We start from the raw sequence: 8,297 nt of genomic DNA, 5'->3' as shown, positions 1-8,297 counted from the left end.
GTTGAAAGTAATGCACCGGCTTGTGCTCAAGGGGCAGCGCCGTCTGGTAGTAGACCTCTAACGGTTGGTTAGAGAGAAGGGGCTAGGGAAGCCTTTCTCCACATGATAAACAAGTGGTATACAAAGTTTGTTCGAACAAATTCAAATGCCCAACCTCCTCCACCCCCACCTATTCCTCGACCGGTTCCCGTAGCTCCACAAGGTCTGGAATTTGTAAGAATGAACAAGCCCCCAGTTGATAAGATCCGAAAGCACAAGGTTGAATATTTCAGAGCTAATGTGGATAATGATCCCGAGAGAACTGAGTTTTGGCTCAAAAACTCCATTAGGGTATTTGATGAACTGTCTTGCACACTAGCTTGCTTCGTTCTTCGTTCTCTGTTGTCCTTGTTAATCAAAGCTGCTACAAACACTTCAATGTTGCTCCAAAATAGCTGATGAACACCCCTTTTCCAAGGGAGGAAATCGGCAAGAGAGCAAGGGAATTTAGAATGGCAAAGAAGAGAGAAAGTAGAGAGAAGAGAGAAAAGATGTGAAAGATTTGAGGTGTGTTGAATGATCTACCAAGGGGGATTTATAGTTGAAGATGGATGCTAAAATTAGCTAAAAATAGCAGCCAAAGAGCCATCCCTTGCCCGGCCACACATGTTACAAGGTTGATAGTTTCAACCTTGCTAAATTTGGCTTGGGGCAAATCTACAAAGCCACCAATTGTAGAGGGGTTTGAATGCAACTTGAACAAGTCTTTCAAGGCCTCTTTGCAAGCTTAAATAATCAGCTAATAAGCTGATTTGGGTCGGCTCTTGAGACGGTTTTGGGCTATCCATTTCTTGGGAGGTTTGGTTTACTTAGTGTGGTTCAACTGGACCACTTTTTCATAATTAATTAATCATAATTTGTTAACCCAAATTAAATTGGATATAAATTAAAGTTAATTATATTATGCATTAATACATATAATTTTGGACCGTCTTAGGTTGAAATTTAGTTCGCCTCGATACTTCAAATTGCTTCTCGGTTTTATGCTTCTAGTAGTGTCTACCGAGCCATTTTTTGCCTTTGTGCAAACCTGTCGAAAATAACCAAAATTCATCAAAACTAATTATAAAATTAACTAAAATTCAACATGTTCATATTTTAAGTGCACTTTAATTATTTTATAAAACTTAATTATTTTTCGACAAGAATTTTATAAAAGGCATTTTTATAAATGCCGCAAAAAACGCCACTATAGATAACGCTGCTAAAATTTACGGCATTTATGTGAAAAAATGCCGCTAAAGAACATGATCTTTAATGGCACTTTCCCTAAAAACGCCACTAAAAAACATGACCTTTAACGACACTTTTCCCACAAACGCCGCTAAAGAACATGACCTTTTATAAAAATTATTTTAATTTTAAAATAAATATTTATTTCTATGATAAATATTATATTATGTTTTATTTTTGAAATTTGAACTTCAAACTATATATTTTTAAGGATAAATAAAAAAATACTATTTAAATTAAATTTTTATGAAAATTTTGACTTTAAAACTAAATATAAAAATTGATGAATTTAAATTTAGAATTTAAAATAATAACTTAATAACAGAATTAAAATCCAAAAGTTAGAACTCAAGTTATCTTAAATATTAAAATAAAAATAAAAATATAGAATCAAAACAAAAATAAATAATAAAAATTAGATTAAATATAAAGATATAAATAAAATATATCAAGTCCTTTACTAACAGCAAGTCCAAATATAGCATCTTGTTTGCGAACCTAAACAACATTGAAGATTGGAAATTTGGTCTTTTATAAAAGACAAATTGCTAAGTTTTGAACTAGGAATTCTAATATCTCGGAGGACAATGCAAAGTTTAAAGCTTCATAAACTACACTCTCATCAGGACAAGATGCCAATGAACCTACAAACAGAGGGGAAAAATATTATAGATTTGAATAATCTACAAGTGTCTAAAGGATTTTTATACACTTCTCTAGTCTGTTAATGTAGAAGTCATTGAAAAGGCTGTGCATAATATGTACCTACAACATACAAAATAATGTAATGTGAAACCCAAATCCGTTAACTACAAAATTGCAGGAAAAGAGAGAACACCTTAATATTTCGGTTAATTTGGTTGGTTTTCGTTAACGAAACAAAATTAACCTTCAACATTTTTTCAATGGGTAATTCTACATATCCAACCAAAATATCAGAACAAATAAAAATCTAGAAGCACAATACAATGAAGATATAAAAGTTCAAAATTAATCACCATCAGATGTTAAACTAACACATAGTAAAAGTTCAAAACAAATAAAATGAAGGTATAAAAACTTAACAGGACTAATCCTAACTAATAACCAAAATAACATTCAAATATCAAATTTTCTTAAAATCTCTTCTGTTAACCAAACTAAATTTTTTATGGTTAACGAACAAACCGAATTTGGTCAGTTAATTCAGCTAAAAACAAAAGAATATTAGCAACAAATTATAAATTGAATTTTAGGACCATGTCAAATTTTCATAGAAAACTTCTAGTCAATAAAAATCTTGAGAAAGCAGTCCAAAAACTCCAACACTCAAATAAACTACATATGAAAACTACATACAAATTGTTTAAGATAAGGATTGATGTATCAGTATCTTAACCTCATTTTTCTTCAAGTAACCAAATTACATACACTCAACACCTCAAACAGATTATGAAGGTATAACCTTGTAATGACTTACCTGGATTGCGACACCAAAACATGACTCAGTAGTTGTACTACTCTAAAACATTGTTGGGATGTTTTCAAACAATATTTCTAAATGCTGGCGGCACTGAATCCTTGGAACAAAAAAACCAAGTCAGTACAAAATACTCGTGAGGCCTTAAATATGACATCATAGTAAATTAATAATTAAGAAACTCCAACTGATATAAGAAAAAAAATTCTCATATATTAAGAACTGGCCTTAGAAAGCTGGATGATAACATCTGTTTCAAAAGGGTATAGATGTCTTGTTTGTCAGGAACGATAATCATCAATGGCTGCAAAATTTAAGACATCAAAATCAGCTAACATTTTCAGGAGGTTCTTCGGTAGATAAAATCAGAGAAAAGGATCATATAAAAACTAAATGGAAGGAGCTTTTAGTGATCAATAAAATTTGGAAATGGACACAATGCATTCCTGATATATTGAAAATAAAATCTCGATTTCCAGAGACAGAAACAGCTAAAAGAGGAAGATGGACCAAGTGAGATGGTCTCCTCAAGAAAACCATGAAGGTTAAACAAAACCTTCTCACAGCAACCCCAATCCCCCCACGTAATGTGGGTTCACAAACACATTTGACACGTTATTAGCACCATGTTTCTTTCTATACCCACCGACCAAGCAGGGGTTTTTGAGATTAGTCAAAGCAACTACTGTTTGTTACCATCCCAAGTAAGAGAGGGTAGGAATTCAGATATTTCTTGCAGCATCATGGTACCTTAGCCAAAAATGCATGGTGCACCAAGTAAAACACTGAACCACCTATTGCCCTAGCTAGAAACTACCTCAGCAAATATTCAGGTCCAAAGAGTCTTCCAATCTACACAATGCAAAGTAATAAGCAAAGAAATTAAAATGGTTGGTGATTAAAGGAGATAAATAAAGGAGCAAAGGACTAGGAGGAAAAAAAATGCAGACAGAGCATACAAAAACACAAAAATCAAAATGTAGCAATCTTGGTTGTAACATGAATTAAATCCCCCAAGTCACGAGAGTAACACAGAAATGCAATGCCATGATGCTTATGTCGTAAATTAGAAAGAAGGAAATATATTGAATTTCACACTAAAGCATTGAGATGCAACAAGTTTCAGTGTTAGACCATAAAATGATGATTCTGCTTTCCTAGTATCCAGTTTGGGCATCACAATCTCAAGGCAAGGATCATGGATATTAGATTGGATAACTGATCCTGATTAGGTAGTCTAAAATAGTACTCTCTTTAACATAAGTTTTCTCTTACAACGTAAAGGTAAAAGGACTTTCAGAGACAAATAATAATGCAGTACATTAGTCACACTAGATTAAAAGGCAGTGAGGGAAATGTTAATGTTACAATGTATACAGCTTATTACACTGTTGGGATTGAGCCACCACAAACCATGTTTTACAAAACGATGCAAGTTTCCAATCAATTTATAAATTCTAGAATAAGTACTTGACTCCCAACTATTTGCATACAAAGAAGTTAAAAAAGCACTAAGTATATAAGGTAGATATCATTACTTAAAGATCGAAAAGAAGCAATTTGTAAGACCTAAAAACTAATAAGAAAAGAAGTAGCAACCAAAATAAAAGATTTCAACAATCATACATTATATCCAAAGAAATAAAGTCCAATCATGTTAGAGACAATGTGCTGAATATCAATATGACTAAAAGCTGAAGTGATTAGTGTATGCAATCGTCCACTTTTAAAATTGTCCAAGAAACCTACCCATAACATCGAATCAGTTAGAAGGATAAAATAAAAATAGAATAAAAGGGCAAGTAAAAGATGAACTTCTAAGAATATCTAATCTTGAGCAATATCCTATCAGCAAGCATTATCCCTCAATACATGCTTACAACCAAGGGCTATCTCCCACTAAATGTGCTTAACTATTATATTAGATAAGAAAAAGGATAAAACTAACATTTAAGGACAATAGATTAAAATAGTGGTGTAATAGAAATAAGACTACTATTCAGGGCTCCTCCATTTTTGTACCTAGAAAATCGGATTTAGACTAGAAAGTATATATACAAGAAATAGGAATTTGGAGATTGGTTGATGATTGTCTGTTCAATATGCATACTGAACATTAGAAAAATGACATGAACTGCAATGAAAGACTGAAACAATCAGTTTTCTATGCTAACTTTGTTTGATAAATGTAGCTGTAGCCAATGCTAATAACTTAATTTATTTTATCACTTGAGCACAAAGGCAATTTGGCCACATCTTAATCATCCGTACACCATAAGACCAATTGTTCCTAAACCAGAAAGCATGAAATAAAACGAAATGCAGCCCAGAAAAGGCCACACCTACTTGCAGAGGTAATGCAAGATTTTGAAAATTTTCCCAGAAAAAAGAAAGAAAGTAAACTTATTGTGATTCTTGGGTTTTGATTGATTTCTTTATTGAGTCCTCCATGAGAGAAACTATCCATGTCGATAACAAAGCTATCGGGTTTATCAGCTGTGTATTGAAACCCACTTATATGATCTGAAACCGAGATTTTTTGTGTTGAAATCTCATTGGAAGAAGCCAAATCATATCCCCAAATTCGAAGATAAATTTTTTTCTAGGATTTATATTAGAAATGAAACGATTGATTACGATGATGAAAAAAAAACCTATTGAACAGTAAATAAGGCGGAAAAAATGAAGCAAACCTAAAGAGATTATACTTACCAACTTGGGATTTTCCGTCAAGTCCAACATTTTCTCAAGAAAATGAAATGAAGAGGTGGAATTAAGACTTTATAGAGCGTCAACGATTGCGTATCCAATTGGGTAACTCTTTAAATCAAAATTTCAAAACCTTGTAGATAAAATGAAAGAAAGAAAAATAGAGACACCCTCTAAAATGGTGAAGAAAATCTTCCAAACACAAATAAAATATTTTATTAGAAACCAAACAAATCTCGTGATTTATATATAAAAGAACAAAGACTGATGCTTTTTTAAAATCAAAATCTTGTATGGGAAAAAATGAAGAAAACCTAGAGAGATTATACTTACCAACTTGGGATTTTCTGTCAAGTCCAACATTTTCTCAGGAAAATGAAATGAAGAGGTGGGATTAAGACTTTATAGAGCGTCAACAATTGCGTATCCAATTGGGTAACTCTTTAAATCAAAATATCAAAACCACTTGATTGTAGAGAAAACGAAAGAAAGAAAAACAGAGACACCCTCTAAAACGGCGAAGAAAATCTTCCAAACACGAATAAAATATTTTCTTAGAAACCAAACAAATCTCGTGATTTATACACAAAAGAACAAAGACTGATGCTTTTTTAAAATCAAAATCTTGTACTTGGGTATAAAGGTTGAAGCTTTAACTGATATATGTTGCAGAGAGATTTAAAATAAAAAACACATAAAAATCAATAACAGAATGAAATTTGAAATGGGAATTTGGTTAAGATGAAGGGAAAATTGATTTTAGGGGGAAAAATTAGGGGTTTTTGGGGGTGGGGAAATTTAAGGATAAAAGGGCGCGATTTTTAAATTAAAATAATATTTTGTGGTGTATTTTTAAAAAACACTGCTATTGCCTATTTATTTCATTTTGAATAAAATGACGCTGTTTTGCTCTACTAAAAATCTTTTATTTTGTCTGCTAAAAATCATTAATTACGTGATTTTATAAAACGTTTATTATTATTATTTTTTATAAATTGGATTTTTATAAAAAAAAGTACTCTAAAAATAAATATGATATATTTTAAAAGAATATAAATAATTAAATGGCTGTAATTAATTATTAAGTTAGAATTATCCAATGTAAGCAATCAATCTCTCACATATCAAATTTCTACTAAAGACTGAGATGTTAATCATGGTTTTATATTATTCTTTTCCGATCTAATCTTCATTTTATTAGAGATATTTCTTCCAAACTATAATATAACTATTTTGCTAGATGTTCGATGTGGAATGATTTTAGTTTTTGTATTTCATCTTTATTTGTTATAATTTGGCCCTATCCAAAATAGATAGTTACCTATTCATATCAATCTGTTACTTTATTTTATTTATTTATCAATGTTTTTTTTTCTAAATCTAATATTTAAATATATCAAATGGTTTAGATTAAATATTTTTAAATATAAAAGAATTAATTGATTGTATAAAATTTCATCATTTAACAAATCTCAAGTAAACCTTAAATCCTAAACCGTTTAATATATATATATTATCTATTATATCTTAAATAATTTAAACTATAATCATAATTTTAATATATTAAAATTAATATTATCTCTTTTACAATTATATAAGAAATTATTTAATATATAAATTAAAAAACACTTATTACTTAAACCCTAAACTCCTAACCCTTATCCCCTAAACCCTAAATCATAAAACATATCCCAGAAATGCTGAACCCATAACCCATAACCCATAACCCCTAAACCTTAAAACCAAACCCTAAAACCATAAACCATAATCCCTAAACATATAATCCATAAACCTTAAAATAATAACCCCTAAACATTAAACCCTAAACCATATACCATAAACCCTAAACTATAATGATAACTAATTTTTTCATTTTTAACAAATATTTTTCTATGTTTTTACTTTCAAAATTTTCTACGTGTCATTATTTTTTTTGAAGAATTTAAATATTCAATTAAAAATAAATTATATTTTAACTAATATAAATAAATCGGTTAAATAATAAATAGACAGATAATTTTTTGTGGCGTTTTTGACAAAGAGCCATTAAAGCTCGATCTATAGCGACGTTTTTCAAAAAGTGCTGCTAATGCCACTAAAGGTCAACGGCAATGTTGTGCTTAATCTTTTTGCGGCGCTTTTTTATGGTCGACCTATAGCGGCTTTTTTTGAAAAGCGCCGCTTATGGCCGACCTATCGTGGCATTTTTTAAAAGCGCCGCTAATGCTTAATCTATAGCAGGGTTTTTCAAAAAGCGTCACTAATGCCACTAAAGCTTGACAGCTTTGTGCTTAATTTTTTTGCGGAATTTTTCAAAAAGCGCCGCTAATAGTCGACCTATAGCAGCGTTGTTTGAAAAGCACCGCTAATGCTCGATCTATAGCGGCGTTTTTCAGAAAGTACCGGTAATTCTAGATCTATAGCGGCGTTTTTCAAGAAGGGCCGCTAATGCTCGATCTTTAGTGGCGTTTTTTATCCAAACGCCACTAAAAATCTATTTTGCTGTAGTGCATGTAATCAAATATCGATGCCACTGTCCCAGACAGGGTCTTACACGAAATCAAATACGATGACGATGTCCCAGACATGGTCTTACACGTAAATCATAAGTCAATGCCGATGTCCTAGACGTCGTCTTACACGATAACACATATCGGATCCTATGTCATGACATATGTATCTAACTATTCCTATGGTTTGTACGGGGCTTTTCGGACATCGAAACTTTGTCGATACTTTCTCGAATATCTCATGCTCAACTCATATAATCATTTATCACTATTCAATAGCATATAAACATTAATAATTCAATTCAAAACACATTTATTTGTATATCGACTTACCTCGTATGGATCCA

The 8,297-nt window shown here is 31.4% G+C and overlaps 1 long non-coding RNA gene across 3 annotated transcripts; it reads right to left on the bottom strand.

Annotated features, from left to right (window-relative positions):
* Nucleotides 1-1,674: 1,674 nt before the first annotated feature.
* LOC107962940 (uncharacterized) lies at nt 1,675-6,249 on the bottom strand. Of its 3 annotated transcripts, none has more exons than XR_001701828.2 (4): nt 5,774-6,249; nt 5,444-5,632; nt 3,482-3,583; nt 1,675-3,035 (listed from the first exon to the last, which is right to left on the bottom strand). It is a non-coding gene; the product is annotated as an uncharacterized lncRNA (long non-coding RNA). The 3 variants fall into 3 exon arrangements; XR_001701829.2 differs by having other exon boundaries at nt 5,444-5,573; nt 5,774-6,245; XR_005928706.1 differs by having other exon boundaries at nt 5,444-6,242.
* Between the last annotated feature and the right edge of the window lie 2,048 nt (nt 6,250-8,297).

Source organism: Gossypium hirsutum, chromosome A06 (genome assembly GCF_007990345.1).
Source record: "Gossypium hirsutum isolate 1008001.06 chromosome A06, Gossypium_hirsutum_v2.1, whole genome shotgun sequence".
NCBI lineage: Eukaryota > Viridiplantae > Streptophyta > Magnoliopsida > Malvales > Malvaceae > Gossypium > Gossypium hirsutum.
This window is presented reverse-complemented; position numbering and strand designations above follow the sequence as displayed.